Source organism: Ambystoma mexicanum, unplaced genomic scaffold (assembly GCF_040938575.1).
Source record: "Ambystoma mexicanum isolate Mex_15411 unplaced genomic scaffold, UKY_AmexF1_1 Mex_scaf106, whole genome shotgun sequence".
In the NCBI taxonomy this organism is placed as follows: Eukaryota; Metazoa; Chordata; class Amphibia; order Caudata; family Ambystomatidae; genus Ambystoma; species Ambystoma mexicanum.
In genome coordinates, this window is record NW_027182332.1 from 610883 (window position 1) to 635507 (window position 24625).

The following is a 24625-nucleotide window of genomic DNA, read 5'->3' on the forward strand; positions in this document are numbered from 1 at the left end:
AATTGCCTTTCAAAACTGCAAGGTCTAGCCGACTAGATGCTTAAAAGTACAAAACTCACTAGGCCCAGAGCCTACGGCCACACCACACTGAATGCGCCCGATCTCGTCTGATCTCGGAAGCTAAGCAGTGTCGGGCCTAGTTAGTACCTGGATGGGAGACCGCCTGGGAATACCAGGTGCTGTAGGCTATTTTGTGCTCCATGATTAGTAATTGCACAACTTCTCAATTACTTTTCAAATTTGGTATGTTTCCAAAATAATTGTATCCCGTTTTATAGCGGAAATGTTGGACAACATTATGAGGGCTGGAGCTACCTATTTACATATAATTAGCATACAGGTAGTGTGTTCATGGGTAATAAATCGACTTTCACATGTAATGCAGTACAGAGAATATTGAGTCCTTCAAGAGGCATGAAAGAAAGCCGTTATTGTGTTGATTGTTCTCTCCACCTCCCTGCAACAGAAACAGGATGGATGGATTAAAGTTATCCTACCAGACATAGGAGTCCTGAATGGGCCCACCAGTCTTATATATCTCGCCTGATCGAGCCTGATCGAGCGATGAGCGTGGTATCATGTTGCAAGTGGCTGCATGGCTTAGCTTACTAAATGCAAATGCATAAGAGTAATATTCTTAGCATTTCTAGAGCCTACGGCCACACCACACTGAATGCGCCCGATCTCGTCTGATCTCGGAAGCTAAGCAGTGTCGGGCCTAGTTAGTACCTGGATGGGAGACCGCCTGGGAATACCAGGTGCTGTAGGCTTTTTTTTTGCTCCAAGTTCAGGAAGTGAGCCATTTCTCAATTGCCTTTCAAAACTGCAAGGTCTAGCCGACTAGATGCTTAAAAGTACAAAACTCACTAGGCCCAGAGCCTACGGCCACACCACACTGAATGCGCCTGATCTCGTCTGATCTCGGAAGCTAAGCAGTGTCGGGCCTAGTTAGTACCTGGATGGGAGACCGCATGGGAATACCAGGTGCTGTAGGCTTTTTTGTGCTCCAAGTTCAGGAAGTGAGCCATTTCTCAATTGCCTTTCAAAACTGCAAGGTCTAGCCGACTAGATGCTTAAAAGTACAAAACTCACTAGGCCCAGAGCCTACGGCCACACCACACTGAATGCGCCCGATCTCGTCTGATCTCGGAAGCTAAGCAGTGTCGGGCCTAGTTAGTACCTGGATGGGAGACCGCCTGGGAATACCAGGTGCTGTAGGCTTTTTTGTGCTCCAAGTTCAGGAAGTGAGCCATTTCTCAATTGCCTTTCAAAACTGCAAGGTCTAGCCGACTAGATGCTTAAAAGTACAAAACTCACTAGGCCCAGAGCCTACGGCCACACCACACTGAATGCGCCCGATCTCGTCTGATCTCGGAAGCTAAGCAGTGTCGGGCCTAGTTAGTACCTGGATGGGAGACCGCCTGGGAATACCAGGTGCTGTAGGCTTTTTTGTGCTCCAAGTTCAGGAAGTGAGCCATTTCTCAATTGCCTTTCAAAACTGCAAGGTCTAGCCGACTAGATGCTTAAAAGTACAAAACTCACTAGGACCAGAGCCTACGGCCACACCACACTGAATGCGCCCGATCTCGTCTGATCTCGGAAGCTAAGCAGTGTCGGGCCTAGTTAGTACCTGGATGGGAGACCGCCTGGGAATACCAGGTGCTGTAGGCTTTTTTGTGCTCCAAGTTCAGGAAGTGAGCCATTTCTCAATTGCCTTTCAAAACTGCAAGGTCTAGCCGACTAGATGCTTAAAAGTACAAAACTCACTAGGCCCAGAGCCTACGGCCACACCACACTGAATGCGCCCGATCTCGTCTGATCTCGGAAGCTAAGCAGTGTCGGGCCTAGTTAGTACCTGGATGGGAGACCGCCTGGGAATACCAGGTGCTGTAGGCTATTTTGTGCTCCATGATTAGTAATTGCGCAACTTCTCAATTACTTTTCAAATTTGGTATGTTTCCAAAATAATTTTATCCCGTTTTATAGCGGAAATGTTGGACAACATTATGAGGGCTGGAGCTACCTATTTACATATAATTAGCATACAGGTAGTGTGTTCATGGGTAATAAATCGACTTTCACATGTAATGCAGTACAGAGAATATTGAGTCCTTCAAGAGGCATGAAAGAAAGCCGTTATTGTGTTGATTGTTCTCTCCACCTCCCTGCAACAGAAACAGGATGGATGGATTAAAGTTATCCTACCAGACATAGGAGTCCTGAATGGGCCCACCAGTCTTATATATCTCGCCTGATCGAGCCTGATCGAGCGCTGATCGAGCGATGAGCGTGGTATCATGTTGCAAGTGGCTGCATGGCTTAGCTTACTAAATGCAAATGCATAAGAGTAATATTCTTAGCATTTCTAGAGCCTACGGCCACACCACACTGAATGCGCCCGATCTCGTCTGATCTCGGAAGCTAAGCAGTGTCGGGCCTAGTTAGTACCTGGATGGGAGACCGCCTGGGAATACCAGGTGCTGTAGGCTTTTTTGTGCTCCAAGTTCAGGAAGTGAGCCATTTCTCAATTGCCTTTCAAAACTGCAAGGTCTAGCCGACTAGATGCTTAAAAGTACAAAACTCACTAGGCCCAGAGCCTACGGCCACACCACACTGAATGCGCCTGATCTCGTCTGATCTCGGAAGCTAAGCAGTGTCGGGCCTAGTTAGTACCTGGATGGGAGACCGCCTGGGAATACCAGGTGCTGTAGGCTTTTTTGTGCTCCAAGTTCAGGAAGTGAGCCATTTCTCAATTGCCTTTCAAAACTGCAAGGTCTAGCCGACTATATGCTTAAAAGTACAAAACTCACTAGGCCCAGAGCCTACGGCCACACCACACTGAATGCGCCCGATCTCGTCTGATCTCGGAAGCTAAGCAGTGTCGGGCCTAGTTAGTACCTGGATGGGAGACCGCCTGGGAATACCAGGTGCTGTAGGCTTTTTTGTGCTCCAAGTTCAGGAAGTGAGCCATTTCTCAATTGCCTTTCAAAACTGCAAGGTCTAGCCGACTAGATGCTTAAAAGTACAAAACTCACTAGGCCCAGAGCCTACGGCCACACCACACTGAATGCGCCCGATCTCGTCTGATCTCGGAAGCTAAGCAGTGTCGGGCCTAGTTAGTACCTGGATGGGAGACCGCCTGGGAATACCAGGTGCTGTAGGCTTTTTTGTGCTCCAAGTTCAGGAAGTGAGCCATTTCTCAATTGCCTTTCAAAACTGCAAGGTCTAGCCGACTAGATGCTTAAAAGTACAAAACTCACTAGGACCAGAGCCTACGGCCACACCACACTGAATGCGCCCGATCTCGTCTGATCTCGGAAGCTAAGCAGTGTCGGGCCTAGTTAGTACCTGGATGGGAGACCGCCTGGGAATACCAGGTGCTGTAGGCTTTTTTGTGCTCCAAGTTCAGGAAGTGAGCCATTTCTCAATTGCCTTTCAAAACTGCAAGGTCTAGCCGACTAGATGCTTAAAAGTACAAAACTCACTAGGCCCAGAGCCTACGGCCACACCACACTGAATGCGCCCGATCTCGTCTGATCTCGGAAGCTAAGCAGTGTCGGGCCTAGTTAGTACCTGGATGGGAGACCGCCTGGGAATACCAGGTGCTGTAGGCTATTTTGTGCTCCATGATTAGTAATTGCACAACTTCTCAATTACTTTTCAAATTTGGTATGTTTCCAAAATAATTGTATCCCGTTTTATAGCGGAAATGTTGGACAACATTATGAGGGCTGGAGCTACCTATTTACATATAATTAGCATACAGGTAGTGTGTTCATGGGTAATAAATCGACTTTCACATGTAATGCAGTACAGAGAATATTGAGTCCTTCAAGAGGCATGAAAGAAAGCCGTTATTGTGTTGATTGTTCTCTCCACCTCCCTGCAACAGAAACAGGATGGATGGATTAAAGTTATCCTACCAGACATAGGAGTCCTGAATGGGCCCACCAGTCTTATATATCTCGCCTGATCGAGCCTGATCGAGCGATGAGCGTGGTATCATGTTGCAAGTGGCTGCATGGCTTAGCTTACTAAATGCAAATGCATAAGAGTAATATTCTTAGCATTTCTAGAGCCTACGGCCACACCACACTGAATGCGCCCGATCTCGTCTGATCTCGGAAGCTAAGCAGTGTCGGGCCTAGTTAGTACCTGGATGGGAGACCGCCTGGGAATACCAGGTGCTGTAGGCTTTTTTTTTGCTCCAAGTTCAGGAAGTGAGCCATTTCTCAATTGCCTTTCAAAACTGCAAGGTCTAGCCGACTAGATGCTTAAAAGTACAAAACTCACTAGGCCCAGAGCCTACGGCCACACCACACTGAATGCGCCTGATCTCGTCTGATCTCGGAAGCTAAGCAGTGTCGGGCCTAGTTAGTACCTGGATGGGAGACCGCATGGGAATACCAGGTGCTGTAGGCTTTTTTGTGCTCCAAGTTCAGGAAGTGAGCCATTTCTCAATTGCCTTTCAAAACTGCAAGGTCTAGCCGACTAGATGCTTAAAAGTACAAAACTCACTAGGCCCAGAGCCTACGGCCACACCACACTGAATGCGCCCGATCTCGTCTGATCTCGGAAGCTAAGCAGTGTCGGGCCTAGTTAGTACCTGGATGGGAGACCGCCTGGGAATACCAGGTGCTGTAGGCTTTTTTGTGCTCCAAGTTCAGGAAGTGAGCCATTTCTCAATTGCCTTTCAAAACTGCAAGGTCTAGCCGACTAGATGCTTAAAAGTACAAAACTCACTAGGCCCAGAGCCTACGGCCACACCACACTGAATGCGCCCGATCTCGTCTGATCTCGGAAGCTAAGCAGTGTCGGGCCTAGTTAGTACCTGGATGGGAGACCGCCTGGGAATACCAGGTGCTGTAGGCTATTTTGTGCTCCATGATTAGTAATTGCACAACTTCTCAATTACTTTTCAAATTTGGTATGTTTCCAAAATAATTGTATCCCGTTTTATAGCGGAAATGTTGGACAACATTATGAGGGCTGGAGCTACCTATTTACATATAATTAGCATACAGGTAGTGTGTTCATGGGTAATAAATCGACTTTCACATGTAATGCAGTACAGAGAATATTGAGTCCTTCAAGAGGCATGAAAGAAAGCCGTTATTGTGTTGATTGTTCTCTCCACCTCCCTGCAACAGAAACAGGATGGATGGATTAAAGTTATCCTACCAGACATAGGAGTCCTGAATGGGCCCACCAGTCTTATATATCTCGCCTGATCGAGCCTGATCGAGCGATGAGCGTGGTATCATGTTGCAAGTGGCTGCATGGCTTAGCTTACTAAATGCAAATGCATAAGAGTAATATTCTTAGCATTTCTAGAGCCTACGGCCACACCACACTGAATGCGCCCGATCTCGTCTGATCTCGGAAGCTAAGCAGTGTCGGGCCTAGTTAGTACCTGGATGGGAGACCGCCTGGGAATACCAGGTGCTGTAGGCTTTTTTTTTGCTCCAAGTTCAGGAAGTGAGCCATTTCTCAATTGCCTTTCAAAACTGCAAGGTCTAGCCGACTAGATGCTTAAAAGTACAAAACTCACTAGGCCCAGAGCCTACGGCCACACCACACTGAATGCGCCTGATCTCGTCTGATCTCGGAAGCTAAGCAGTGTCGGGCCTAGTTAGTACCTGGATGGGAGACCGCATGGGAATACCAGGTGCTGTAGGCTTTTTTGTGCTCCAAGTTCAGGAAGTGAGCCATTTCTCAATTGCCTTTCAAAACTGCAAGGTCTAGCCGACTAGATGCTTAAAAGTACAAAACTCACTAGGCCCAGAGCCTACGGCCACACCACACTGAATGCGCCCGATCTCGTCTGATCTCGGAAGCTAAGCAGTGTCGGGCCTAGTTAGTACCTGGATGGGAGACCGCCTGGGAATACCAGGTGCTGTAGGCTTTTTTGTGCTCCAAGTTCAGGAAGTGAGCCATTTCTCAATTGCCTTTCAAAACTGCAAGGTCTAGCCGACTAGATGCTTAAAAGTACAAAACTCACTAGGCCCAGAGCCTACGGCCACACCACACTGAATGCGCCCGATCTCGTCTGATCTCGGAAGCTAAGCAGTGTCGGGCCTAGTTAGTACCTGGATGGGAGACCGCCTGGGAATACCAGGTGCTGTAGGCTTTTTTGTGCTCCAAGTTCAGGAAGTGAGCCATTTCTCAATTGCCTTTCAAAACTGCAAGGTCTAGCCGACTAGATGCTTAAAAGTACAAAACTCACTAGGACCAGAGCCTACGGCCACACCACACTGAATGCGCCCGATCTCGTCTGATCTCGGAAGCTAAGCAGTGTCGGGCCTAGTTAGTACCTGGATGGGAGACCGCCTGGGAATACCAGGTGCTGTAGGCTTTTTTGTGCTCCAAGTTCAGGAAGTGAGCCATTTCTCAATTGCCTTTCAAAACTGCAAGGTCTAGCCGACTAGATGCTTAAAAGTACAAAACTCACTAGGCCCAGAGCCTACGGCCACACCACACTGAATGCGCCCGATCTCGTCTGATCTCGGAAGCTAAGCAGTGTCGGGCCTAGTTAGTACCTGGATGGGAGACCGCCTGGGAATACCAGGTGCTGTAGGCTATTTTGTGCTCCATGATTAGTAATTGCGCAACTTCTCAATTACTTTTCAAATTTGGTATGTTTCCAAAATAATTTTATCCCGTTTTATAGCGGAAATGTTGGACAACATTATGAGGGCTGGAGCTACCTATTTACATATAATTAGCATACAGGTAGTGTGTTCATGGGTAATAAATCGACTTTCACATGTAATGCAGTACAGAGAATATTGAGTCCTTCAAGAGGCATGAAAGAAAGCCGTTATTGTGTTGATTGTTCTCTCCACCTCCCTGCAACAGAAACAGGATGGATGGATTAAAGTTATCCTACCAGACATAGGAGTCCTGAATGGGCCCACCAGTCTTATATATCTCGCCTGATCGAGCCTGATCGAGCGCTGATCGAGCGATGAGCGTGGTATCATGTTGCAAGTGGCTGCATGGCTTAGCTTACTAAATGCAAATGCATAAGAGTAATATTCTTAGCATTTCTAGAGCCTACGGCCACACCACACTGAATGCGCCCGATCTCGTCTGATCTCGGAAGCTAAGCAGTGTCGGGCCTAGTTAGTACCTGGATGGGAGACCGCCTGGGAATACCAGGTGCTGTAGGCTTTTTTGTGCTCCAAGTTCAGGAAGTGAGCCATTTCTCAATTGCCTTTCAAAACTGCAAGGTCTAGCCGACTAGATGCTTAAAAGTACAAAACTCACTAGGCCCAGAGCCTACGGCCACACCACACTGAATGCGCCTGATCTCGTCTGATCTCGGAAGCTAAGCAGTGTCGGGCCTAGTTAGTACCTGGATGGGAGACCGCCTGGGAATACCAGGTGCTGTAGGCTTTTTTGTGCTCCAAGTTCAGGAAGTGAGCCATTTCTCAATTGCCTTTCAAAACTGCAAGGTCTAGCCGACTATATGCTTAAAAGTACAAAACTCACTAGGCCCAGAGCCTACGGCCACACCACACTGAATGCGCCCGATCTCGTCTGATCTCGGAAGCTAAGCAGTGTCGGGCCTAGTTAGTACCTGGATGGGAGACCGCCTGGGAATACCAGGTGCTGTAGGCTTTTTTGTGCTCCAAGTTCAGGAAGTGAGCCATTTCTCAATTGCCTTTCAAAACTGCAAGGTCTAGCCGACTAGATGCTTAAAAGTACAAAACTCACTAGGCCCAGAGCCTACGGCCACACCACACTGAATGCGCCCGATCTCGTCTGATCTCGGAAGCTAAGCAGTGTCGGGCCTAGTTAGTACCTGGATGGGAGACCGCCTGGGAATACCAGGTGCTGTAGGCTTTTTTGTGCTCCAAGTTCAGGAAGTGAGCCATTTCTCAATTGCCTTTCAAAACTGCAAGGTCTAGCCGACTAGATGCTTAAAAGTACAAAACTCACTAGGACCAGAGCCTACGGCCACACCACACTGAATGCGCCCGATCTCGTCTGATCTCGGAAGCTAAGCAGTGTCGGGCCTAGTTAGTACCTGGATGGGAGACCGCCTGGGAATACCAGGTGCTGTAGGCTTTTTTGTGCTCCAAGTTCAGGAAGTGAGCCATTTCTCAATTGCCTTTCAAAACTGCAAGGTCTAGCCGACTAGATGCTTAAAAGTACAAAACTCACTAGGCCCAGAGCCTACGGCCACACCACACTGAATGCGCCCGATCTCGTCTGATCTCGGAAGCTAAGCAGTGTCGGGCCTAGTTAGTACCTGGATGGGAGACCGCCTGGGAATACCAGGTGCTGTAGGCTATTTTGTGCTCCATGATTAGTAATTGCACAACTTCTCAATTACTTTTCAAATTTGGTATGTTTCCAAAATAATTGTATCCCGTTTTATAGCGGAAATGTTGGACAACATTATGAGGGCTGGAGCTACCTATTTACATATAATTAGCATACAGGTAGTGTGTTCATGGGTAATAAATCGACTTTCACATGTAATGCAGTACAGAGAATATTGAGTCCTTCAAGAGGCATGAAAGAAAGCCGTTATTGTGTTGATTGTTCTCTCCACCTCCCTGCAACAGAAACAGGATGGATGGATTAAAGTTATCCTACCAGACATAGGAGTCCTGAATGGGCCCACCAGTCTTATATATCTCGCCTGATCGAGCCTGATCGAGCGATGAGCGTGGTATCATGTTGCAAGTGGCTGCATGGCTTAGCTTACTAAATGCAAATGCATAAGAGTAATATTCTTAGCATTTCTAGAGCCTACGGCCACACCACACTGAATGCGCCCGATCTCGTCTGATCTCGGAAGCTAAGCAGTGTCGGGCCTAGTTAGTACCTGGATGGGAGACCGCCTGGGAATACCAGGTGCTGTAGGCTTTTTTTTTGCTCCAAGTTCAGGAAGTGAGCCATTTCTCAATTGCCTTTCAAAACTGCAAGGTCTAGCCGACTAGATGCTTAAAAGTACAAAACTCACTAGGCCCAGAGCCTACGGCCACACCACACTGAATGCGCCTGATCTCGTCTGATCTCGGAAGCTAAGCAGTGTCGGGCCTAGTTAGTACCTGGATGGGAGACCGCATGGGAATACCAGGTGCTGTAGGCTTTTTTGTGCTCCAAGTTCAGGAAGTGAGCCATTTCTCAATTGCCTTTCAAAACTGCAAGGTCTAGCCGACTAGATGCTTAAAAGTACAAAACTCACTAGGCCCAGAGCCTACGGCCACACCACACTGAATGCGCCCGATCTCGTCTGATCTCGGAAGCTAAGCAGTGTCGGGCCTAGTTAGTACCTGGATGGGAGACCGCCTGGGAATACCAGGTGCTGTAGGCTTTTTTGTGCTCCAAGTTCAGGAAGTGAGCCATTTCTCAATTGCCTTTCAAAACTGCAAGGTCTAGCCGACTAGATGCTTAAAAGTACAAAACTCACTAGGCCCAGAGCCTACGGCCACACCACACTGAATGCGCCCGATCTCGTCTGATCTCGGAAGCTAAGCAGTGTCGGGCCTAGTTAGTACCTGGATGGGAGACCGCCTGGGAATACCAGGTGCTGTAGGCTATTTCGTGCTCCATGATTAGTAATTGCGCAACTTCTCAATTACTTTTCAAATTTGGTATGTTTCCAAAATAATTGTATCCCGTTTTATAGCGGAAATGTTGGACAGCATTATGAGGGCTGGAGCTACCTATTTACATATAATTAGCATACAGGTAGTGTGTTCATGGGTAATAAATCGACTTTCACATGTAATGCAGTACAGAGAATATTGAGTCCTTCAAGAGGCATGAAAGAAAGCCGTTATTGTGTTGATTGTTCTCTCCACCTCCCTGCAACAGAAACAGGATGGATGGATTAAAGTTATCCTACCAGACATAGGAGTCCTGAATGGGCCCACCAGTCTTATATATCTCGCCTGATCGAGCCTGATCGAGCGCTGATCGAGCGATGAGCGTGGTATCATGTTGCAAGTGGCTGCATGGCTTAGCTTACTAAATGCAAATGCATAAGAGTAATATTCTTAGCATTTCTAGAGCCTACGGCCACACCACACTAAGCAGTGTCGGGCCTAGTTAGTACCTGGATGGGAGACCGCCTGGGAATACCAGGTGCTGTAGGCTTTTTTGTGCTCCAAGTTCAGGAAGTGAGCCATTTCTCAATTGCCTTTCAAAACTGCAAGGTCTAGCCGACTAGATGCTTAAAAGTACAAAACTCACTAGGACCAGAGCCTACGGCCACACCACACTGAATGCGCCCGATCTCGTCTGATCTCGGAAGCTAAGCAGTGTCGGGCCTAGTTAGTACCTGGATGGGAGACGGCCTGGGAATACCAGGTGCTGTAGGCTTTTTTGTGCTCCAAGTTCAGGAAGTGAGCCATTTCTCAATTGCCTTTCAAAACTGCAAGGTCTAGCCGACTAGATGCTTAAAAGTACAAAACTCACTAGGACTAGAGCCTACGGCCACACCACACTGAATGCGCCCGATCTCGTCTGATCTCGGAAGCTAAGCAGTGTCGGGCCTAGTTAGTACCTGGATGGGAGACCGCCTGGGAATACCAGGTGCTGTAGGCTATTTTGTGCTCCATGATTAGTAATTGCACAACTTCTCAATTACTTTTCAAATTTGGTATGTTTCCAAAATAATTGTATCCCGTTTTATAGCGGAAATGTTGGACAACATTATGAGGGCTGGAGCTACCTATTTACATATAATTAGCATACAGGTAGTGTGTTCATGGGTAATAAATCGACTTTCACATGTAATGCAGTACAGAGAATATTGAGTCCTTCAAGAGGCATGAAAGAAAGCCGTTATTGTGTTGATTGTTCTCTCCACCTCCCTGCAACAGAAACAGGATGGATGGATTAAAGTTATCCTACCAGACATAGGAGTCCTGAATGGGCCCACCAGTCTTATATATCTCGCCTGATCGAGCCTGATCGAGCGATGAGCGTGGTATCATGTTGCAAGTGGCTGCATGGCTTAGCTTACTAAATGCAAATGCATAAGAGTAATATTCTTAGCATTTCTAGAGCCTACGGCCACACCACACTGAATGCGCCCGATCTCGTCTGATCTCGGAAGCTAAGCAGTGTCGGGCCTAGTTAGTACCTGGATGGGAGACCGCCTGGGAATACCAGGTGCTGTAGGCTTTTTTTTTGCTCCAAGTTCAGGAAGTGAGCCATTTCTCAATTGCCTTTCAAAACTGCAAGGTCTAGCCGACTAGATGCTTAAAAGTACAAAACTCACTAGGCCCAGAGCCTACGGCCACACCACACTGAATGCGCCTGATCTCGTCTGATCTCGGAAGCTAAGCAGTGTCGGGCCTAGTTAGTACCTGGATGGGAGACCGCATGGGAATACCAGGTGCTGTAGGCTTTTTTGTGCTCCAAGTTCAGGAAGTGAGCCATTTCTCAATTGCCTTTCAAAACTGCAAGGTCTAGCCGACTAGATGCTTAAAAGTACAAAACTCACTAGGCCCAGAGCCTACGGCCACACCACACTGAATGCGCCCGATCTCGTCTGATCTCGGAAGCTAAGCAGTGTCGGGCCTAGTTAGTACCTGGATGGGAGACCGCCTGGGAATACCAGGTGCTGTAGGCTTTTTTGTGCTCCAAGTTCAGGAAGTGAGCCATTTCTCAATTGCCTTTCAAAACTGCAAGGTCTAGCCGACTAGATGCTTAAAAGTACAAAACTCACTAGGCCCAGAGCCTACGGCCACACCACACTGAATGCGCCTGATCTCGTCTGATCTCGGAAGCTAAGCAGTGTCGGGCCTAGTTAGTACCTGGATGGGAGACCGCCTGGGAATACCAGGTGCTGTAGGCTTTTTTGTGCTCCAAGTTCAGGAAGTGAGCCATTTCTCAATTGCCTTTCAAAACTGCAAGGTCTAGCCGACTATATGCTTAAAAGTACAAAACTCACTAGGCCCAGAGCCTACGGCCACACCACACTGAATGCGCCCGATCTCGTCTGATCTCGGAAGCTAAGCAGTGTCGGGCCTAGTTAGTACCTGGATGGGAGACCGCCTGGGAATACCAGGTGCTGTAGGCTTTTTTGTGCTCCAAGTTCAGGAAGTGAGCCATTTCTCAATTGCCTTTCAAAACTGCAAGGTCTAGCCGACTAGATGCTTAAAAGTACAAAACTCACTAGGCCCAGAGCCTACGGCCACACCACACTGAATGCGCCCGATCTCGTCTGATCTCGGAAGCTAAGCAGTGTCGGGCCTAGTTAGTACCTGGATGGGAGACCGCCTGGGAATACCAGGTGCTGTAGGCTATTTTGTGCTCCATGATTAGTAATTGCGCAACTTCTCAATTACTTTTCAAATTTGGTATGTTTCCAAAATAATTGTATCCCGTTTTATAGCGGAAATGTTGGACAACATTATGAGGGCTGGAGCTACCTATTTACATATAATTAGCATACAGGTAGTGTGTTCATGGGTAATAAATCGACTTTCACATGTAATGCAGTACAGAGAATATTGAGTCCTTCAAGAGGCATGAAAGAAAGCCGTTATTGTGTTGATTGTTCTCTCCACCTCCCTGCAACAGAAACAGGATGGATGGATTAAAGTTATCCTACCAGACATAGGAGTCCTGAATGGGCCCACCAGTCTTATATATCTCGCCTGATCGAGCGCTGATCGAGCGATGAGCGTGGTATCATGTTGCAAGTGGCTGCATGGCTTAGCTTACTAAATGCAAATGCATAAGAGTAATATTCTTAGCATTTCTAGAGCCTACGGCCACACCACACTGAATGCGCCCGATCTCCTCTGATCTCGGAAGCTAAGCAGTGTCGGGCCTAGTTAGTACCTGGATGGGAGACCGCCTGGGAATACCAGGTGCTGTAGGCTTTTTTGTGCTCCAAGTTCAGGAAGTGAGCCATTTCTCAATTGCCTTTCAAAACTGCAAGGTCTAGCCGACTAGATGCTTAAAAGTACAAAACTCACTAGGCCCAGAGCCTACGGCCACACCACACTGAATGCGCCCGATCTCGGAAGCTAAGCAGTGTCGGGCCTAGTTAGTACCTGGATGGGAGACCGCCTGGGAATACCAGGTGCTGTAGGCTTTTTTGTGCTCCAAGTTCAGGAAGTGAGCCATTTCTCAATTGCCTTTCAAAACTGCAAGGTCTAGCCGACTAGATGCTTAAAAGTACAAAACTCACTAGGACCAGAGCCTACGGCCACACCACACTGAATGCGCCCGATCTCGTCTGATCTCGGAAGCTAAGCAGTGTCGGGCCTAGTTAGTACCTGGATGGGAGACCGCCTGGGAATACCAGGTGCTGTAGGCTTTTTTGTGCTCCAAGTTCAGGAAGTGAGCCATTTCTCAATTGCCTTTCAAAACTGCAAGGTCTAGCCGACTAGATGCTTAAAAGTACAAAACTCACTAGGCCCAGAGCCTACGGCCACACCACACTGAATGCGCCCGATCTCGTCTGATCGCGGAAGCTAAGCAGTGTCGGGCCTAGTTAGTACCTGGATGGGAGACCGCCTGGGAATACCAGGTGCTGTAGGCTTTTTTGTGCTCCAAGTTCAGGAAGTGAGCCATTTCTCAATTGCCTTTCAAAACTGCAAGGTCTAGCCGACTAGATGCTTAAAAGTACAAAACTCACTAAGACCAGAGCCTACGGCCACACCACACTGAATGCGCCCGATCTCGTCTGATCTCGGAAGCTAAGCAGTGTCGGGCCTAGTTAGTACCTGGATGGGAGACCGCCTGGGAATACCAGGTGCTGTAGGCTTTTTTGTGCTCCAAGTTCAGGAAGTGAGCCATTTCTCAATTGCCTTTCAAAACTGCAAGGTCTAGCCGACTAGATGCTTAAAAGTACAAAACTCACTAGGCCCAGAGCCTACGGCCACACCACACTGAATGCGCCCGATCTCGTCTGATCTCGGAAGCTAAGCAGTGTCGGGCCTAGTTAGTACCTGGATGGGAGACCGCCTGGGAATACCAGGTGCTGTAGGCTATTTTGTGCTCCATGATTAGTAATTGCACAACTTCTCAATTACTTTTCAAATTTGGTATGTTTCCAAAATAATTTTATCCCGTTTTATAGCGGAAATGTTGGACAACATTATGAGGGCTGGAGCTACCTATTTACATATAATTAGCATACAGGTAGTGTGTTCATGGGTAATAAATCGACTTTCACATGTAATGCAGTACAGAGAATATTGAGTCATTCAAGAGGCATGAAAGAAAGCCGTTATTGTGTTGATTGTTCTCTCCACCTCCCTGCAACAGAAACAGGATGGATGGATTAAAGTTATCCTACCAGACATAGGAGTCCTGAATGGGCCCACCAGTCTTATATATCTCGCCTGATCGAGCCTGATCGAGCGCTGATCGAGCGATGAGCGTGGTATCATGTTGCAAGTGGCTGCATGGCTTAGCTTACTAAATGCAAATGCATAAGAGTAATATTCTTAGCATTTCTAGAGCCTACGGCCACACCACACTGAATGCGCCCGATCTCGTCTGATCTCGGAAGCTAAGCAGTGTCGGGCCTAGTTAGTACCTGGATGGGAGACCGCCTGGGAATACCAGGTGCTGTAGGCTTTTTTGTGCTCCAAGTTCAGGAAGTGAGCCATTTCTCAATTGCCTTTCAAAACTGCAAGGTCTAGCCGACTAGATGCTTAAAAGTACAAAACTCACGAGGCCCAGAGCCTACGGCCACACCACACTGAATGCGCCCGATCTCGTCTGATCTCGGAAGCTAAGCAGTGTCGGGCCTAGTTAGTACCTGGATGGGAGACCGCCTGGGAATACCAGGTGCTGTAGGCTTTTTTGTGCTCCAAGTTCAGGAAGTGAGCCATTTCTCAATTGCCTTTCAAAACTGCAAGGTCTAGCCGACTAGATGCTTAAAAGTACAAAACTCACTAAGACCAGAGCCTACGGCCACACCACACTGAATGCGCCCGATCTCGTCTGATCTCGGAAGCTAAGCAGTGTCGGGCCTAGTTAGTACCTGGATGGGAGACCGCCTGGGAATACCAGGTGCTGTAGGCTTTTTTGTGCTCCAAGTTCAGGAAGTGAGCCATTTCTCAATTGCCTTTCAAAACTGCAAGGTCTAGCCGACTAGATGCTTAAAAGTACAAAACTCACTAGGCCCAGAGCCTACGGCCACACCACACTGAATGCGCCCGATCTCGTCTGATCTCGGAAGCTAAGCAGTGTCGGGCCTAGTTAGTACCTGGATGGGAGACCGCCTGGGAATACCAGGTGCTGTAGGCTTTTTTGTGCTCCAAGTTCAGGAAGTGAGCCATTTCTCAATTGCCTTTCAAAACTGCAAGGTCTAGCCGACTAGATGCTTAAAAGTACAAAACTCACTAGGCCCAGAGCCTACGGCCACACCACACTGAATGCGCCCGATCTCGTCTGATCTCGGAAGCTAAGCAGTGTCGGGCCTAGTTAGTACCTGGATGGGAGACCGCCTGGGAATACCAGGTGCTGTAGGCTTTTTTGTGCTCCAAATTCAGGAAGTGAGCCATTTCTCAATTGCCTTTCAAAACTGCAAGGTCTAGCCGACTAGATGCTTAAAAGTACAAAACTCACTAGGCCCAGAGCCTACGGCCACACCACACTGAATGCGCCCGATCTCGTCTGATCTCGGAAGCTAAGCAGTGTCGGGCCTAGTTAGTACCTGGATGGGAGACCGCCTGGGAATACCAGGTGCTGTAGGCTATTTTGTGCTCCATGATTAGTAATTGCACAACTTCTCAATTACTTTTCAAATTTGGTATGTTTCCAAAATAATTTTATCCCGTTTTATAGCGGAAATGTTGGACAACATTATGAGGGCTGGAGCTACCTATTTACATATAATTAGCATACAGGTAGTGTGTTCATGGGTAATAAATCGACTTTCACATGTAATGCAGTACAGAGAATATTGAGTCCTTCAAGAGGCATGAAAGAAAGCCGTTATTGTGTTGATTGTTCTCTCCACCTCCCTGCAACAGAAACAGGATGGATGGATTAAAGTTATCCTACCAGACATAGGAGTCCTGAATGGGCCCACCAGTCTTATATATCTCGCCTGATCGAGCCTGATCGAGCGCTGATCGAGCGATGAGCGTGGTATCATGTTGCAAGTGGCTGCATGGCTTAGCTTACTAAATGCAAATGCATAAGAGTAATATTCTTAGCATTTCTAGAGCCTACGGCCACACCACACTGAATGCGCCCGATCTCGTCTGATCTCGGAAGCTAAGCAGTGTCGGGCCTAGTTAGTACCTGGATGGGAGACCGCCTGGGAATACCAGGTGCTGTAGGCTTTTTTGTGCTCCAAGTTCAGGAAGTGAGCCATTTCTCAATTGCCTTTCAAAACTGCAAGGTCTAGCCGACTAGATGCTTAAAAGTACAAAACTCGCTAGGCCCAGAGCCTACGGCCACACCACACTGAATGCGCCCGATCTCGTCTGATCTCGGAAGCTAAGCAGTGTCGGGCCTAGTTAGTACCTGGATGGGAGACCGCCTGGGAATACCAGGTGCTGTAGGCTTTTTTGTGCTCCAAGTTCAGGAAGTGAGCCATTTCTCAATTGCCTTTCAAAACTGCAAGGTCTAGCCGACTAGATGCTTAAAAGTACAAAACTCACTAGGCCCAGAGCCTACGGCCACACCACACTGAATGCGCCCGATCTCGTCTGATCTCGGAAGCTAAGCAGTGTCGGGCCTAGTTAGTACCTGGATGGGAGACCGCCTGGGAATACCAGGTGCTGTAGGCTATTTTGTGCTCCATGATTAGTAATTGCACAACTTCTCAATTACTTTTCAAATTTGGTATGTTTCCAAAATAATTTTATCCCGTTTTATAGCGGAAATGTTGGACAACATTATGAGGGCTGGAGCTACCTATTTACATATAATTAGCATACAGGTAGTGTGTTCATGGGTAATAAATCGACTTTCACATGTAATGCAGTACAGAGAATATTGAGTCCTTCAAGAGGCATGAAAGAAAGCCGTTATTGTGTTGATTGTTCTCTCCACCTCCCTGCAACAGAAACAGGATGGATGGATTAAAGTTATCCTACCAGACATAGGAGTCCTGAATGGGCCCACCAGTCTTATATATCTCGCCTGATCGAGCCTGATCGAGCGCTGATCGAGCGATGAGCGTGGTATCATGTTGCAAGTGGCTGCATGGCTTAGCTTACTAAATGCAAATGCATAAGAGTAATATTCTTAGCATTTCTAGAGCCTACGGCCACACCACACTGAATGCGCCCGATCTCGTCTGATCTCGGAAGCTAAGCAGTGTCGGGCCTAGTTAGTACCTGGATGGGAGACCGCCTGGGAATACCAGGTGCTGTAGGCTTTTTTGTGCTCCAAGTTCAGGAAGTGAGCCATTTCTCAATTGCCTTTCAAAACTGCAAGGTCTAGCCGACTAGATGCTTAAAAGTACAAAACTCACTAGGCCCAGAGCCTACGGCCACACCACACTGAATGCGCCCGATCTCGTCTGATCTCGGAAGCTAAGCAGTGTCGGGCCTAGTTAGTACCTGGATGGGAGACCGCCTGGGAATACCAGGTGCTGTAGGCTTTTTTGTGCTCCAAGTTCAGGAAGTGAGCCATTTCTCAATTGCCTTTCAAAACTGCAAGGTCTAGCCGACTAGATGCTTAAAAGTACAAAACTCACTAGGCTCAGAGCCTACGGCCACACCACACTGAATGCGCCCGATCTCGTCTGATCTCGGAAGCTAAGCAGTGTCGGGCCTAGTTAGTACCTGGATGGGAGACCGCCTGGGAATACCAGGTGCTGTAGGCTTTTTTGTGCTCCAAGTTCAGGAAGTGAGCCATTTCTCAATTGCCTTTCAAAACTGCAAGGTCTAGCCGACTAGATGCTTAAAAGTACAAAACTCACTAGGCCCAGAGCCTACGGCCACACCACACTGAATGCGCCCGATCTCGTCTGATCTCGGAAGCTAAGCAGTGTCGGGCCTAGTTAGTACCTGGATGGGAGACCGCCTGGGAATACCAGGTGCTGTAGGCTATTTTGTGCTCCATGATTAGTAATTGCACAACTTCTCAATTACTTTTCAAATTTGGTATGTTTCCAAAATAATTTTATCCCGTTTTATAGCGGAAATGTTGGACAACATTATGAGGGCTGGAGCTACCTATTTACATATAATTAGCATACAGGTAGTGTGTTCATGGGTAATAAATCGACTTTCACATGTAATGCAGTACAGAGAATATTGAGTCATTCAAGAGGCATGAAAGAAAGCCGTTATTGTGTTGATTGTTCTCTCCACCTCCCTGCAACAGAAACAGGATGGATGGATTAAAGTTATCCTACCAGACATAGGAGTCCTGAATGGGCCCACCAGTCTTATATATCTCGCCTGATCGAGCCTGATCGAGCGCTGATCGAGCGATGAGCGTGGTATCATGTTGCAAGTGGCTGCATGGCTTAGCTTACTAAATGCAAATGCATAAGAGTAATATTCTTAGCATTTCTAGAGCCTACGGCCACACCACACTGAATGCGCCCGATCTCGTCTGATCTCGGAAGCTAAGCAGTGTCGGGCCTAGTTAGTACCTGGATGGGAGACCGCCTGGGAATACCAGGTGCTGTAGGCTTTTTTGTGCTCCAAGTTCAGGAAGTGAGCCATTTCTCAATTGCCTTTCAAAACTGCAAGGTCTAGCCGACTAGATGCTTAAAAGTACAAAACTCACGAGGCCCAGAGCCTACGGCCACACCACACTGAATGCGCCCGATCTCGTCTGATCTCGGAAGCTAAGCAGTGTCGGGCCTAGTTAGTACCTGGATGGGAGACCGCCTGGGAATACCAGGTGCTGTAGGCTTTTTTGTGCTCCAAGTTCAGGAAGTGAGCCATTTCTCAATTGCCTTTCAAAACTGCAAGGTCTAGCCGACTAGATGCTTAAAAGTACAAAACTCACTAAGACCAGAGCCTACGGCCACACCACACTGAATGCGCCCGATCTCGTCTGATCTCGGAAGCTAAGCAGTGTCGGGCCTAGTTAGTACCTGGATGGGAGACCGCCTGGGAATACCAGGTGCTGTAGGCTTTTTTGTGCTCCAAGTTCAGGAAGTGAGCCATTTCTCAATTGCCTTTCAAAACTGCAAGGTCTAGCCGACTAGATGCTTAAAAGTACAAAACTCACTAGGCCCAGAGCCTACGGCCACACCACACTGAATGCGCCCGATCTCGTCTGATCTCGGAAGCTAAGCAGTGTCGGGCCTAGTTAGTACCTGGATGGGAGACCGCCTGGGAATACCAGGTGCTGTAGGCTATTTTGTGCTCCATGATTAGTAATTGCACAACTTCTCAATTACTTTTCAAATTTGGTATGTTTCCAAAATAATTTTATCCCGTTTTATAGCGGAAATGTTGGACAACATTATGAGGGCTGGAGCTACCTATTTACATATAATTAGCATACAGGTAGTGTGTTCATGGGTAATAAATCGACTTTCACATGTAATGCAGTACAGAGAATATTGAGTCATTCAAGAGGCATGAAAGAAAGCCGTTATTGTGTTGATTGTTCTCTCCACCTCCCTGCAACAGAAACAGGATGGATGGATTAAAGTTATCCTACCAGACATAGGAGTCCTGAATGGGCCCACCAGTCTTATATATCTCGCCTGATCGAGCCTGATCGAGCGCTGATCGAGCGATGAGCGTGGTATCATGTTGCAAGTGGCTGCATGGCTTAGCTTACTAAATGCAAATGCATAAGAGTAATATTCTTAGCATTTCTAGAGCCTACGGCCACACCACACTGAATGCGCCCGATCTCGTCTGATCTCGGAAGCTAAGCAGTGTCGGGCCTAGTTAGTACCTGGATGGGAGACCGCCTGGGAATACCAGGTGCTGTAGGCTTTTTTGTGCTCCAAGTTCAGGAAGTGAGCCATTTCTCAATTGCCTTTCAAAACTGCAAGGTCTAGCCGACTAGATGCTTAAAAGTACAAAACTCACGAGGCCCAGAGCCTACGGCCACACCACACTGAATGCGCCCGATCTCGTCTGATCTCGGAAGCTAAGCAGTGTCGGGCCTAGTTAGTACCTGGATGGGAGACCGCCTGGGAATACCAGGTGCTGTAGGCTTTTTTGTGCTCCAAGTTCAGGAAGTGAGCCATTTCTCAATTGCCTTTCAAAACTGCAAGGTCTAGCCGACTAGATGCTTAAAAGTACAAAACTCACTAAGACCAGAGCCTACGGCCACACCACACTGAATGCGCCCGATCTCGTCTGATCTCGGAAGCTAAGCAGTGTCGGGCCTAGTTAGTACCTGGATGGGAGACCGCCTGGGAATACCAGGTGCTGTAGGCTTTTTTGTGCTCCAAGTTCAGGAAGTGAGCCATTTCTCAATTGCCTTTCAAAACTGCAAGGTCTAGCCGACTAGATGCTTAAAAGTACAAAACTCACTAGGCCCAGAGCCTACGGCCACACCACACTGAATGCGCCCGATCTCGTCTGATCTCGGAAGCTAAGCAGTGTCGGGCCTAGTTAGTACCTGGATGGGAGACCGCCTGGGAATACCAGGTGCTGTAGGCTATTTTGTGCTCCATGATTAGTAATTGCACAACTTCTCAATTACTTTTCAAATTTGGTATGTTTCCAAAATAATTTTATCCCGTTTTATAGCGGAAATGTTGGACAACATTATGAGGGCTGGAGCTACCTATTTACATATAATTAGCATACAGGTAGTGTGTTCATGGGTAATAAATCGACTTTCACATGTAATGCAGTACAGAGAATATTGAGTCATTCAAGAGGCATGAAAGAAAGCCGTTATTGTGTTGATTGTTCTCTCCACCTCCCTGCAACAGAAACAGGATGGATGGATTAAAGTTATCCTACCAGACATAGGAGTCCTGAATGGGCCCACCAGTCTTATATATCTCGCCTGATCGAGCCTGATCGAGCGCTGATCGAGCGATGAGCGTGGTATCATGTTGCAAGTGGCTGCATGGCTTAGCTTACTAAATGCAAATGCATAAGAGTAATATTCTTAGCATTTCTAGAGCCTACGGCCACACCACACTGAATGCGCCCGATCTCGTCTGATCTCGGAAGCTAAGCAGTGTCGGGCCTAGTTAGTACCTGGATGGGAGACCGCCTGGGAATACCAGGTGCTGTAGGCTTTTTTGTGCTCCAAGTTCAGGAAGTGAGCCATTTCTCAATTGCCTTTCAAAACTGCAAGGTCTAGCCGACTAGATGCTTAAAAGTACAAAACTCACGAGGCCCAGAGCCTACGGCCACACCACACTGAATGCGCCCGATCTCGTCTGATCTCGGAAGCTAAGCAGTGTCGGGCCTAGTTAGTACCTGGATGGGAGACCGCCTGGGAATACCAGGTGCTGTAGGCTTTTTTGTGCTCCAAGTTCAGGAAGTGAGCCATTTCTCAATTGCCTTTCAAAACTGCAAGGTCTAGCCGACTAGATGCTTAAAAGTACAAAACTCACTAAGACCAGAGCCTACGGCCACACCACACTGAATGCGCCCGATCTCGTCTGATCTCGGAAGCTAAGCAGTGTCGGGCCTAGTTAGTACCTGGATGGGAGACCGCCTGGGAATACCAGGTGCTGTAGGCTTTTTTGTGCTCCAAGTTCAGGAAGTGAGCCATTTCTCAATTGCCTTTCAAAACTGCAAGGTCTAGCCGACTAGATGCTTAAAAGTACAAAACTCACTAGGCCCAGAGCCTACGGCCACACCACACTGAATGCGCCCGATCTCGTCTGATCTCGGAAGCTAAGCAGTGTCGGGCCTAGTTAGTACCTGGATGGGAGACCGCCTGGGAATACCAGGTGCTGTAGGCTATTTTGTGCTCCATGATTAGTAATTGCACAACTTCTCAATTACTTTTCAAATTTGGTATGTTTCCAAAATAATTTTATCCCGTTTTATAGCGGAAATGTTGGACAACATTATGAGGGCTGGAGCTACCTATTTACATATAATTAGCATACAGGTAGTGTGTTCATGGGTAATAAATCGACTTTCACATGTAATGCAGTACAGAGAATATTGAGTCATTCAAGAGGCATGAAAGAAAGCCGTTATTGTGTTGATTGTTCTCTCCACCTCCCTGCAACAGAAACAGGATGGATGGATTAAAGTTATCCTACCAGACATAGGAGTCCTGAATGGGCCCACCAGTCTTATATATCTCGCCTGATCGAGCCTGATCGAGCGCTGATCGAGCGATGAGCGTGGTATCATGTTGCAAGTGGCTGCATGGCTTAGCTTACTAAATGCAAATGCATAAGAGTAATATTCTTAGCATTTCTAGAGCCTACGGCCACACCACACTGAATGCGCCCGATCTCGTCTGATCTCGGAAGCTAAGCAGTGTCGGGCCTAGTTAGTACCTGGATGGGAGACCGCCTGGGAATACCAGGTGCTGTAGGCTTTTTTGTGCTCCAAGTTCAGGAAGTGAGCCATTTCTCAATTGCCTTTCAAAACTGCAAGGTCTAGCCGACTAGATGCTTAAAAGTACAAAACTCACGAGGCCCAGAGCCTATGGCCACACCACACTGAATGCGCCCGATCTCGTCTGATCTCGGAAGCTAAGCAGTGTCGGGCCTAGTTAGTACCTGGATGGGAGACCGCCTGGGAATACCAGGTGCTGTAGGCTTTTTTGTGCTCCAAGTTCAGGAAGTGAGCCATTTCTCAATTGCCTTTCAAAACTGCAAGGTCTAGCCGACTAGATGCTTAAAAGTACAAAACTCACTAAGACCAGAGCCTACGGCCACACCACACTGAATGCGCCCGATCTCGTCTGATCTCGGAAGCTAAGCAGTGTCGGGCCTAGTTAGTACCTGGATGGGAGACCGCCTGGGAATACCAGGTGCTGTAGGCTTTTTTGTGCTCCAAGTTCAGGAAGTGAGCCATTTCTCAATTGCCTTTCAAAACTGCAAGGTCTAGCCGACTAGATGCTTAAAAGTACAAAACTCACTAGGCCCAGAGCCTACGGCCACACCACACTGAATGCGCCCGATCTCGTCTGATCTCGGAAGCTAAGCAGTGTAGTGGCCTAGTTAGTACCTGGATGGGAGACCGCCTGGGAATACCAGGTGCTGTAGGCTATTTTGTGCTCCATGATTAGTAATTGCACAACTTCTCAATTACTTTTCAAATTTGGTATGTTTCCAAAATAATTTTATCCCGTTTTATAGCGGAAATGTTGGACAACATTATGAGGGCTGGAGCTACCTATTTACATATAATTAGCATACAGGTAGTGTGTTCATGGGTAATAAATCGACTTTCACATGTAATGCAGTACAGAGAATATTGAGTCCTTCAAGAGGCATGAAAGAAAGCCGTTATTGTGTTGATTGTTCTCTCCACCTCCCTGCAACAGAAACAGGATGGATGGATTAAAGTTATCCTACCAGACATAGGAGTCCTGAATGGGCCCACCAGTCTTATATATCTCGCCTGATCGAGCCTGATCGAGCGCTGATCGAGCGATGAGCGTGGTATCATGTTGCAAGTGGCTGCATGGCTTAGCTTACTAAATGCAAATGCATAAGAGTAATATTCTTAGCATTTCTAGAGCCTACGGCCACACCACACTGAATGCGCCCGATCTCGTCTGATCTCGGAAGCTAAGCAGTGTCGGGCCTAGTTAGTACCTGGATGGGAGACCGCCTGGGAATACCAGGTGCTGTAGGCTTTTTTGTGCTCCAAGTTCAGGAAGTGAGCCATTTCTCAATTGCCTTTCAAAACTGCAAGGTCTAGCCGACTAGATGCTTAAAAGTACAAAACTCACGAGGCCCAGAGCCTACGGCCACACCACACTGAATGCGCCCGATCTCGTCTGATCTCGGAAGCTAAGCAGTGTCGGGCCTAGTTAGTACCTGGATGGGAGACCGCCTGGGAATACCAGGTGCTGTAGGCTTTTTTGTGCTCCAAGTTCAGGAAGTGAGCCATTTCTCAATTGCCTTTCAAAACTGCAAGGTCTAGCCGACTAGATGCTTAAAAGTACAAAACTCACTAGGCTCAGAGCCTACGGCCACACCACACTGAATGCGCCCGATCTCGTCTGATCTCGGAAGCTAAGCAGTGTCGGGCCTAGTTAGTACCTGGATGGGAGACCGCCTGGGAATACCAGGTGCTGTAGGCTTTTTTGTGCTCCAAGTTCAGGAAGTGAGCCATTTCTCAATTGCCTTTCAAAACTGCAAGGTCTAGCCGACTAGATGCTTAAAAGTACAAAACTCACTAGGCCCAGAGCCTACGGCCACACCACACTGAATGCGCCCGATCTCGTCTGATCTCGGAAGCTAAGCAGTGTCGGGCCTAGTTAGTACCTGGATGGGAGACCGCCTGGGAATACCAGGTGCTGTAGGCTATTTTGTGCTCCATGATTAGTAATTGCACAACTTCTCAATTACTTTTCAAATTTGGTATGTTTCCAAAATAATTTTATCCCGTTTTATAGCGGAAATGTTGGACAACATTATGAGGGCTGGAGCTACCTATTTACATATAATTAGCATACAGGTAGTGTGTTCATGGGTAATAAATCGACTTTCACATGTAATGCAGTACAGAGAATATTGAGTCATTCAAGAGGCATGAAAGAAAGCCGTTATTGTGTTGATTGTTCTCTCCACCTCCCTGCAACAGAAACA

General features: G+C 47.7%; 79 non-coding genes and 1 pseudogene across 79 annotated transcripts; all 80 read left to right on the plus strand.

Moving 5' to 3' along the window:
* The first annotated feature begins 69 nt into the window (after positions 1-69).
* Positions 70-188, plus strand: LOC138552160 (5S ribosomal RNA). Its single transcript, XR_011295851.1, has one exon. It is a non-coding gene; the product is annotated as a 5S ribosomal RNA (ribosomal RNA).
* A 463-nt stretch (positions 189-651) lies between these two features.
* On the plus strand, positions 652-770 carry LOC138552161 (5S ribosomal RNA). Its single transcript, XR_011295852.1, has one exon. It is a non-coding gene; the product is annotated as a 5S ribosomal RNA (ribosomal RNA).
* Positions 771-877: 107 nt separating this feature from the next.
* LOC138552939 (5S ribosomal RNA) lies at positions 878-996 on the plus strand. The gene has a single exon (XR_011296617.1). It is a non-coding gene; the product is annotated as a 5S ribosomal RNA (ribosomal RNA).
* A 106-nt stretch (positions 997-1102) lies between these two features.
* On the plus strand, positions 1103-1221 carry LOC138552162 (5S ribosomal RNA). Its single transcript, XR_011295853.1, has one exon. It is a non-coding gene; the product is annotated as a 5S ribosomal RNA (ribosomal RNA).
* Positions 1222-1327: 106 nt separating this feature from the next.
* LOC138552165 (5S ribosomal RNA) lies at positions 1328-1446 on the plus strand. The gene has a single exon (XR_011295855.1). It is a non-coding gene; the product is annotated as a 5S ribosomal RNA (ribosomal RNA).
* A 106-nt stretch (positions 1447-1552) lies between these two features.
* On the plus strand, positions 1553-1671 carry LOC138552166 (5S ribosomal RNA). The gene has a single exon (XR_011295856.1). It is a non-coding gene; the product is annotated as a 5S ribosomal RNA (ribosomal RNA).
* Positions 1672-1777: 106 nt separating this feature from the next.
* On the plus strand, positions 1778-1896 carry LOC138552167 (5S ribosomal RNA). The gene has a single exon (XR_011295857.1). It is a non-coding gene; the product is annotated as a 5S ribosomal RNA (ribosomal RNA).
* Positions 1897-2370: 474 nt separating this feature from the next.
* Positions 2371-2489, plus strand: LOC138552168 (5S ribosomal RNA). The gene has a single exon (XR_011295858.1). It is a non-coding gene; the product is annotated as a 5S ribosomal RNA (ribosomal RNA).
* Positions 2490-2595: 106 nt separating this feature from the next.
* On the plus strand, positions 2596-2714 carry LOC138552727 (5S ribosomal RNA). Its single transcript, XR_011296405.1, has one exon. It is a non-coding gene; the product is annotated as a 5S ribosomal RNA (ribosomal RNA).
* Positions 2715-2820: 106 nt separating this feature from the next.
* On the plus strand, positions 2821-2939 carry LOC138552169 (5S ribosomal RNA). The gene has a single exon (XR_011295859.1). It is a non-coding gene; the product is annotated as a 5S ribosomal RNA (ribosomal RNA).
* Positions 2940-3045: 106 nt separating this feature from the next.
* LOC138552170 (5S ribosomal RNA) lies at positions 3046-3164 on the plus strand. The gene has a single exon (XR_011295860.1). It is a non-coding gene; the product is annotated as a 5S ribosomal RNA (ribosomal RNA).
* A 106-nt stretch (positions 3165-3270) lies between these two features.
* On the plus strand, positions 3271-3389 carry LOC138552171 (5S ribosomal RNA). The gene has a single exon (XR_011295861.1). It is a non-coding gene; the product is annotated as a 5S ribosomal RNA (ribosomal RNA).
* A 106-nt stretch (positions 3390-3495) lies between these two features.
* On the plus strand, positions 3496-3614 carry LOC138552172 (5S ribosomal RNA). Its single transcript, XR_011295862.1, has one exon. It is a non-coding gene; the product is annotated as a 5S ribosomal RNA (ribosomal RNA).
* A 463-nt stretch (positions 3615-4077) lies between these two features.
* LOC138552173 (5S ribosomal RNA) lies at positions 4078-4196 on the plus strand. The gene has a single exon (XR_011295863.1). It is a non-coding gene; the product is annotated as a 5S ribosomal RNA (ribosomal RNA).
* Positions 4197-4303: 107 nt separating this feature from the next.
* On the plus strand, positions 4304-4422 carry LOC138552940 (5S ribosomal RNA). The gene has a single exon (XR_011296618.1). It is a non-coding gene; the product is annotated as a 5S ribosomal RNA (ribosomal RNA).
* A 106-nt stretch (positions 4423-4528) lies between these two features.
* On the plus strand, positions 4529-4647 carry LOC138552174 (5S ribosomal RNA). The gene has a single exon (XR_011295864.1). It is a non-coding gene; the product is annotated as a 5S ribosomal RNA (ribosomal RNA).
* Positions 4648-4753: 106 nt separating this feature from the next.
* On the plus strand, positions 4754-4872 carry LOC138552176 (5S ribosomal RNA). The gene has a single exon (XR_011295866.1). It is a non-coding gene; the product is annotated as a 5S ribosomal RNA (ribosomal RNA).
* A 463-nt stretch (positions 4873-5335) lies between these two features.
* LOC138552177 (5S ribosomal RNA) lies at positions 5336-5454 on the plus strand. The gene has a single exon (XR_011295867.1). It is a non-coding gene; the product is annotated as a 5S ribosomal RNA (ribosomal RNA).
* Positions 5455-5561: 107 nt separating this feature from the next.
* Positions 5562-5680, plus strand: LOC138552941 (5S ribosomal RNA). The gene has a single exon (XR_011296619.1). It is a non-coding gene; the product is annotated as a 5S ribosomal RNA (ribosomal RNA).
* A 106-nt stretch (positions 5681-5786) lies between these two features.
* LOC138552178 (5S ribosomal RNA) lies at positions 5787-5905 on the plus strand. Its single transcript, XR_011295868.1, has one exon. It is a non-coding gene; the product is annotated as a 5S ribosomal RNA (ribosomal RNA).
* A 106-nt stretch (positions 5906-6011) lies between these two features.
* Positions 6012-6130, plus strand: LOC138552179 (5S ribosomal RNA). The gene has a single exon (XR_011295869.1). It is a non-coding gene; the product is annotated as a 5S ribosomal RNA (ribosomal RNA).
* Positions 6131-6236: 106 nt separating this feature from the next.
* LOC138552181 (5S ribosomal RNA) lies at positions 6237-6355 on the plus strand. Its single transcript, XR_011295870.1, has one exon. It is a non-coding gene; the product is annotated as a 5S ribosomal RNA (ribosomal RNA).
* Positions 6356-6461: 106 nt separating this feature from the next.
* LOC138552182 (5S ribosomal RNA) lies at positions 6462-6580 on the plus strand. Its single transcript, XR_011295871.1, has one exon. It is a non-coding gene; the product is annotated as a 5S ribosomal RNA (ribosomal RNA).
* A 474-nt stretch (positions 6581-7054) lies between these two features.
* Positions 7055-7173, plus strand: LOC138552183 (5S ribosomal RNA). The gene has a single exon (XR_011295872.1). It is a non-coding gene; the product is annotated as a 5S ribosomal RNA (ribosomal RNA).
* A 106-nt stretch (positions 7174-7279) lies between these two features.
* LOC138552728 (5S ribosomal RNA) lies at positions 7280-7398 on the plus strand. Its single transcript, XR_011296406.1, has one exon. It is a non-coding gene; the product is annotated as a 5S ribosomal RNA (ribosomal RNA).
* A 106-nt stretch (positions 7399-7504) lies between these two features.
* LOC138552184 (5S ribosomal RNA) lies at positions 7505-7623 on the plus strand. Its single transcript, XR_011295873.1, has one exon. It is a non-coding gene; the product is annotated as a 5S ribosomal RNA (ribosomal RNA).
* Positions 7624-7729: 106 nt separating this feature from the next.
* On the plus strand, positions 7730-7848 carry LOC138552185 (5S ribosomal RNA). Its single transcript, XR_011295874.1, has one exon. It is a non-coding gene; the product is annotated as a 5S ribosomal RNA (ribosomal RNA).
* Positions 7849-7954: 106 nt separating this feature from the next.
* Positions 7955-8073, plus strand: LOC138552186 (5S ribosomal RNA). The gene has a single exon (XR_011295875.1). It is a non-coding gene; the product is annotated as a 5S ribosomal RNA (ribosomal RNA).
* Positions 8074-8179: 106 nt separating this feature from the next.
* Positions 8180-8298, plus strand: LOC138552188 (5S ribosomal RNA). Its single transcript, XR_011295877.1, has one exon. It is a non-coding gene; the product is annotated as a 5S ribosomal RNA (ribosomal RNA).
* Positions 8299-8761: 463 nt separating this feature from the next.
* Positions 8762-8880, plus strand: LOC138552189 (5S ribosomal RNA). The gene has a single exon (XR_011295878.1). It is a non-coding gene; the product is annotated as a 5S ribosomal RNA (ribosomal RNA).
* Positions 8881-8987: 107 nt separating this feature from the next.
* On the plus strand, positions 8988-9106 carry LOC138552942 (5S ribosomal RNA). The gene has a single exon (XR_011296620.1). It is a non-coding gene; the product is annotated as a 5S ribosomal RNA (ribosomal RNA).
* A 106-nt stretch (positions 9107-9212) lies between these two features.
* On the plus strand, positions 9213-9331 carry LOC138552190 (5S ribosomal RNA). Its single transcript, XR_011295879.1, has one exon. It is a non-coding gene; the product is annotated as a 5S ribosomal RNA (ribosomal RNA).
* Positions 9332-9437: 106 nt separating this feature from the next.
* Positions 9438-9556, plus strand: LOC138552191 (5S ribosomal RNA). The gene has a single exon (XR_011295880.1). It is a non-coding gene; the product is annotated as a 5S ribosomal RNA (ribosomal RNA).
* A 666-nt stretch (positions 9557-10222) lies between these two features.
* LOC138553106 (5S ribosomal RNA) lies at positions 10223-10341 on the plus strand. The gene has a single exon (XR_011296783.1). It is a non-coding gene; the product is annotated as a 5S ribosomal RNA (ribosomal RNA).
* A 106-nt stretch (positions 10342-10447) lies between these two features.
* LOC138552192 (5S ribosomal RNA) lies at positions 10448-10566 on the plus strand. Its single transcript, XR_011295881.1, has one exon. It is a non-coding gene; the product is annotated as a 5S ribosomal RNA (ribosomal RNA).
* A 463-nt stretch (positions 10567-11029) lies between these two features.
* Positions 11030-11148, plus strand: LOC138552194 (5S ribosomal RNA). Its single transcript, XR_011295883.1, has one exon. It is a non-coding gene; the product is annotated as a 5S ribosomal RNA (ribosomal RNA).
* Positions 11149-11255: 107 nt separating this feature from the next.
* LOC138552943 (5S ribosomal RNA) lies at positions 11256-11374 on the plus strand. The gene has a single exon (XR_011296621.1). It is a non-coding gene; the product is annotated as a 5S ribosomal RNA (ribosomal RNA).
* Positions 11375-11480: 106 nt separating this feature from the next.
* On the plus strand, positions 11481-11599 carry LOC138552195 (5S ribosomal RNA). The gene has a single exon (XR_011295884.1). It is a non-coding gene; the product is annotated as a 5S ribosomal RNA (ribosomal RNA).
* Positions 11600-11705: 106 nt separating this feature from the next.
* On the plus strand, positions 11706-11824 carry LOC138552729 (5S ribosomal RNA). The gene has a single exon (XR_011296407.1). It is a non-coding gene; the product is annotated as a 5S ribosomal RNA (ribosomal RNA).
* A 106-nt stretch (positions 11825-11930) lies between these two features.
* Positions 11931-12049, plus strand: LOC138552197 (5S ribosomal RNA). The gene has a single exon (XR_011295885.1). It is a non-coding gene; the product is annotated as a 5S ribosomal RNA (ribosomal RNA).
* A 106-nt stretch (positions 12050-12155) lies between these two features.
* LOC138552198 (5S ribosomal RNA) lies at positions 12156-12274 on the plus strand. The gene has a single exon (XR_011295886.1). It is a non-coding gene; the product is annotated as a 5S ribosomal RNA (ribosomal RNA).
* A 464-nt stretch (positions 12275-12738) lies between these two features.
* Positions 12739-12857, plus strand: LOC138552629 (5S ribosomal RNA). Its single transcript, XR_011296309.1, has one exon. It is a non-coding gene; the product is annotated as a 5S ribosomal RNA (ribosomal RNA).
* A 106-nt stretch (positions 12858-12963) lies between these two features.
* LOC138553183 (5S ribosomal RNA) lies at positions 12964-13072 on the plus strand (annotated as a pseudogene).
* Positions 13073-13178: 106 nt separating this feature from the next.
* Positions 13179-13297, plus strand: LOC138552199 (5S ribosomal RNA). The gene has a single exon (XR_011295887.1). It is a non-coding gene; the product is annotated as a 5S ribosomal RNA (ribosomal RNA).
* A 106-nt stretch (positions 13298-13403) lies between these two features.
* Positions 13404-13522, plus strand: LOC138553102 (5S ribosomal RNA). The gene has a single exon (XR_011296779.1). It is a non-coding gene; the product is annotated as a 5S ribosomal RNA (ribosomal RNA).
* A 106-nt stretch (positions 13523-13628) lies between these two features.
* LOC138552201 (5S ribosomal RNA) lies at positions 13629-13747 on the plus strand. Its single transcript, XR_011295889.1, has one exon. It is a non-coding gene; the product is annotated as a 5S ribosomal RNA (ribosomal RNA).
* A 106-nt stretch (positions 13748-13853) lies between these two features.
* Positions 13854-13972, plus strand: LOC138552202 (5S ribosomal RNA). The gene has a single exon (XR_011295890.1). It is a non-coding gene; the product is annotated as a 5S ribosomal RNA (ribosomal RNA).
* Positions 13973-14446: 474 nt separating this feature from the next.
* On the plus strand, positions 14447-14565 carry LOC138552203 (5S ribosomal RNA). The gene has a single exon (XR_011295891.1). It is a non-coding gene; the product is annotated as a 5S ribosomal RNA (ribosomal RNA).
* Positions 14566-14671: 106 nt separating this feature from the next.
* LOC138552204 (5S ribosomal RNA) lies at positions 14672-14790 on the plus strand. The gene has a single exon (XR_011295892.1). It is a non-coding gene; the product is annotated as a 5S ribosomal RNA (ribosomal RNA).
* Positions 14791-14896: 106 nt separating this feature from the next.
* LOC138552205 (5S ribosomal RNA) lies at positions 14897-15015 on the plus strand. Its single transcript, XR_011295893.1, has one exon. It is a non-coding gene; the product is annotated as a 5S ribosomal RNA (ribosomal RNA).
* A 106-nt stretch (positions 15016-15121) lies between these two features.
* Positions 15122-15240, plus strand: LOC138552206 (5S ribosomal RNA). Its single transcript, XR_011295894.1, has one exon. It is a non-coding gene; the product is annotated as a 5S ribosomal RNA (ribosomal RNA).
* A 106-nt stretch (positions 15241-15346) lies between these two features.
* LOC138552207 (5S ribosomal RNA) lies at positions 15347-15465 on the plus strand. The gene has a single exon (XR_011295895.1). It is a non-coding gene; the product is annotated as a 5S ribosomal RNA (ribosomal RNA).
* A 106-nt stretch (positions 15466-15571) lies between these two features.
* On the plus strand, positions 15572-15690 carry LOC138552208 (5S ribosomal RNA). Its single transcript, XR_011295896.1, has one exon. It is a non-coding gene; the product is annotated as a 5S ribosomal RNA (ribosomal RNA).
* Positions 15691-16164: 474 nt separating this feature from the next.
* On the plus strand, positions 16165-16283 carry LOC138552209 (5S ribosomal RNA). Its single transcript, XR_011295897.1, has one exon. It is a non-coding gene; the product is annotated as a 5S ribosomal RNA (ribosomal RNA).
* Positions 16284-16389: 106 nt separating this feature from the next.
* Positions 16390-16508, plus strand: LOC138552210 (5S ribosomal RNA). Its single transcript, XR_011295898.1, has one exon. It is a non-coding gene; the product is annotated as a 5S ribosomal RNA (ribosomal RNA).
* A 106-nt stretch (positions 16509-16614) lies between these two features.
* On the plus strand, positions 16615-16733 carry LOC138552213 (5S ribosomal RNA). Its single transcript, XR_011295900.1, has one exon. It is a non-coding gene; the product is annotated as a 5S ribosomal RNA (ribosomal RNA).
* Positions 16734-17207: 474 nt separating this feature from the next.
* On the plus strand, positions 17208-17326 carry LOC138552214 (5S ribosomal RNA). The gene has a single exon (XR_011295901.1). It is a non-coding gene; the product is annotated as a 5S ribosomal RNA (ribosomal RNA).
* A 106-nt stretch (positions 17327-17432) lies between these two features.
* On the plus strand, positions 17433-17551 carry LOC138552215 (5S ribosomal RNA). The gene has a single exon (XR_011295902.1). It is a non-coding gene; the product is annotated as a 5S ribosomal RNA (ribosomal RNA).
* Positions 17552-17657: 106 nt separating this feature from the next.
* On the plus strand, positions 17658-17776 carry LOC138552216 (5S ribosomal RNA). Its single transcript, XR_011295903.1, has one exon. It is a non-coding gene; the product is annotated as a 5S ribosomal RNA (ribosomal RNA).
* A 106-nt stretch (positions 17777-17882) lies between these two features.
* On the plus strand, positions 17883-18001 carry LOC138552217 (5S ribosomal RNA). The gene has a single exon (XR_011295904.1). It is a non-coding gene; the product is annotated as a 5S ribosomal RNA (ribosomal RNA).
* A 474-nt stretch (positions 18002-18475) lies between these two features.
* Positions 18476-18594, plus strand: LOC138552218 (5S ribosomal RNA). Its single transcript, XR_011295906.1, has one exon. It is a non-coding gene; the product is annotated as a 5S ribosomal RNA (ribosomal RNA).
* A 106-nt stretch (positions 18595-18700) lies between these two features.
* On the plus strand, positions 18701-18819 carry LOC138552219 (5S ribosomal RNA). Its single transcript, XR_011295907.1, has one exon. It is a non-coding gene; the product is annotated as a 5S ribosomal RNA (ribosomal RNA).
* Positions 18820-18925: 106 nt separating this feature from the next.
* Positions 18926-19044, plus strand: LOC138552220 (5S ribosomal RNA). The gene has a single exon (XR_011295908.1). It is a non-coding gene; the product is annotated as a 5S ribosomal RNA (ribosomal RNA).
* Positions 19045-19150: 106 nt separating this feature from the next.
* LOC138552221 (5S ribosomal RNA) lies at positions 19151-19269 on the plus strand. Its single transcript, XR_011295909.1, has one exon. It is a non-coding gene; the product is annotated as a 5S ribosomal RNA (ribosomal RNA).
* A 474-nt stretch (positions 19270-19743) lies between these two features.
* On the plus strand, positions 19744-19862 carry LOC138552222 (5S ribosomal RNA). The gene has a single exon (XR_011295910.1). It is a non-coding gene; the product is annotated as a 5S ribosomal RNA (ribosomal RNA).
* A 106-nt stretch (positions 19863-19968) lies between these two features.
* On the plus strand, positions 19969-20087 carry LOC138552225 (5S ribosomal RNA). The gene has a single exon (XR_011295912.1). It is a non-coding gene; the product is annotated as a 5S ribosomal RNA (ribosomal RNA).
* A 106-nt stretch (positions 20088-20193) lies between these two features.
* Positions 20194-20312, plus strand: LOC138552226 (5S ribosomal RNA). The gene has a single exon (XR_011295913.1). It is a non-coding gene; the product is annotated as a 5S ribosomal RNA (ribosomal RNA).
* A 106-nt stretch (positions 20313-20418) lies between these two features.
* LOC138552227 (5S ribosomal RNA) lies at positions 20419-20537 on the plus strand. Its single transcript, XR_011295914.1, has one exon. It is a non-coding gene; the product is annotated as a 5S ribosomal RNA (ribosomal RNA).
* Positions 20538-21011: 474 nt separating this feature from the next.
* Positions 21012-21130, plus strand: LOC138552228 (5S ribosomal RNA). Its single transcript, XR_011295915.1, has one exon. It is a non-coding gene; the product is annotated as a 5S ribosomal RNA (ribosomal RNA).
* Positions 21131-21236: 106 nt separating this feature from the next.
* LOC138552229 (5S ribosomal RNA) lies at positions 21237-21355 on the plus strand. The gene has a single exon (XR_011295916.1). It is a non-coding gene; the product is annotated as a 5S ribosomal RNA (ribosomal RNA).
* Positions 21356-21461: 106 nt separating this feature from the next.
* Positions 21462-21580, plus strand: LOC138552230 (5S ribosomal RNA). Its single transcript, XR_011295917.1, has one exon. It is a non-coding gene; the product is annotated as a 5S ribosomal RNA (ribosomal RNA).
* Positions 21581-21686: 106 nt separating this feature from the next.
* LOC138552231 (5S ribosomal RNA) lies at positions 21687-21805 on the plus strand. The gene has a single exon (XR_011295918.1). It is a non-coding gene; the product is annotated as a 5S ribosomal RNA (ribosomal RNA).
* Positions 21806-22279: 474 nt separating this feature from the next.
* Positions 22280-22398, plus strand: LOC138552232 (5S ribosomal RNA). The gene has a single exon (XR_011295919.1). It is a non-coding gene; the product is annotated as a 5S ribosomal RNA (ribosomal RNA).
* A 106-nt stretch (positions 22399-22504) lies between these two features.
* LOC138552491 (5S ribosomal RNA) lies at positions 22505-22623 on the plus strand. The gene has a single exon (XR_011296173.1). It is a non-coding gene; the product is annotated as a 5S ribosomal RNA (ribosomal RNA).
* A 106-nt stretch (positions 22624-22729) lies between these two features.
* On the plus strand, positions 22730-22848 carry LOC138552233 (5S ribosomal RNA). Its single transcript, XR_011295920.1, has one exon. It is a non-coding gene; the product is annotated as a 5S ribosomal RNA (ribosomal RNA).
* Positions 22849-22954: 106 nt separating this feature from the next.
* On the plus strand, positions 22955-23074 carry LOC138553166 (5S ribosomal RNA). The gene has a single exon (XR_011296842.1). It is a non-coding gene; the product is annotated as a 5S ribosomal RNA (ribosomal RNA).
* A 474-nt stretch (positions 23075-23548) lies between these two features.
* LOC138552234 (5S ribosomal RNA) lies at positions 23549-23667 on the plus strand. Its single transcript, XR_011295921.1, has one exon. It is a non-coding gene; the product is annotated as a 5S ribosomal RNA (ribosomal RNA).
* Positions 23668-23773: 106 nt separating this feature from the next.
* Positions 23774-23892, plus strand: LOC138552236 (5S ribosomal RNA). Its single transcript, XR_011295923.1, has one exon. It is a non-coding gene; the product is annotated as a 5S ribosomal RNA (ribosomal RNA).
* Positions 23893-23998: 106 nt separating this feature from the next.
* Positions 23999-24117, plus strand: LOC138552237 (5S ribosomal RNA). Its single transcript, XR_011295924.1, has one exon. It is a non-coding gene; the product is annotated as a 5S ribosomal RNA (ribosomal RNA).
* A 106-nt stretch (positions 24118-24223) lies between these two features.
* LOC138552238 (5S ribosomal RNA) lies at positions 24224-24342 on the plus strand. The gene has a single exon (XR_011295925.1). It is a non-coding gene; the product is annotated as a 5S ribosomal RNA (ribosomal RNA).
* Positions 24343-24625: the final 283 nt, after the last annotated feature.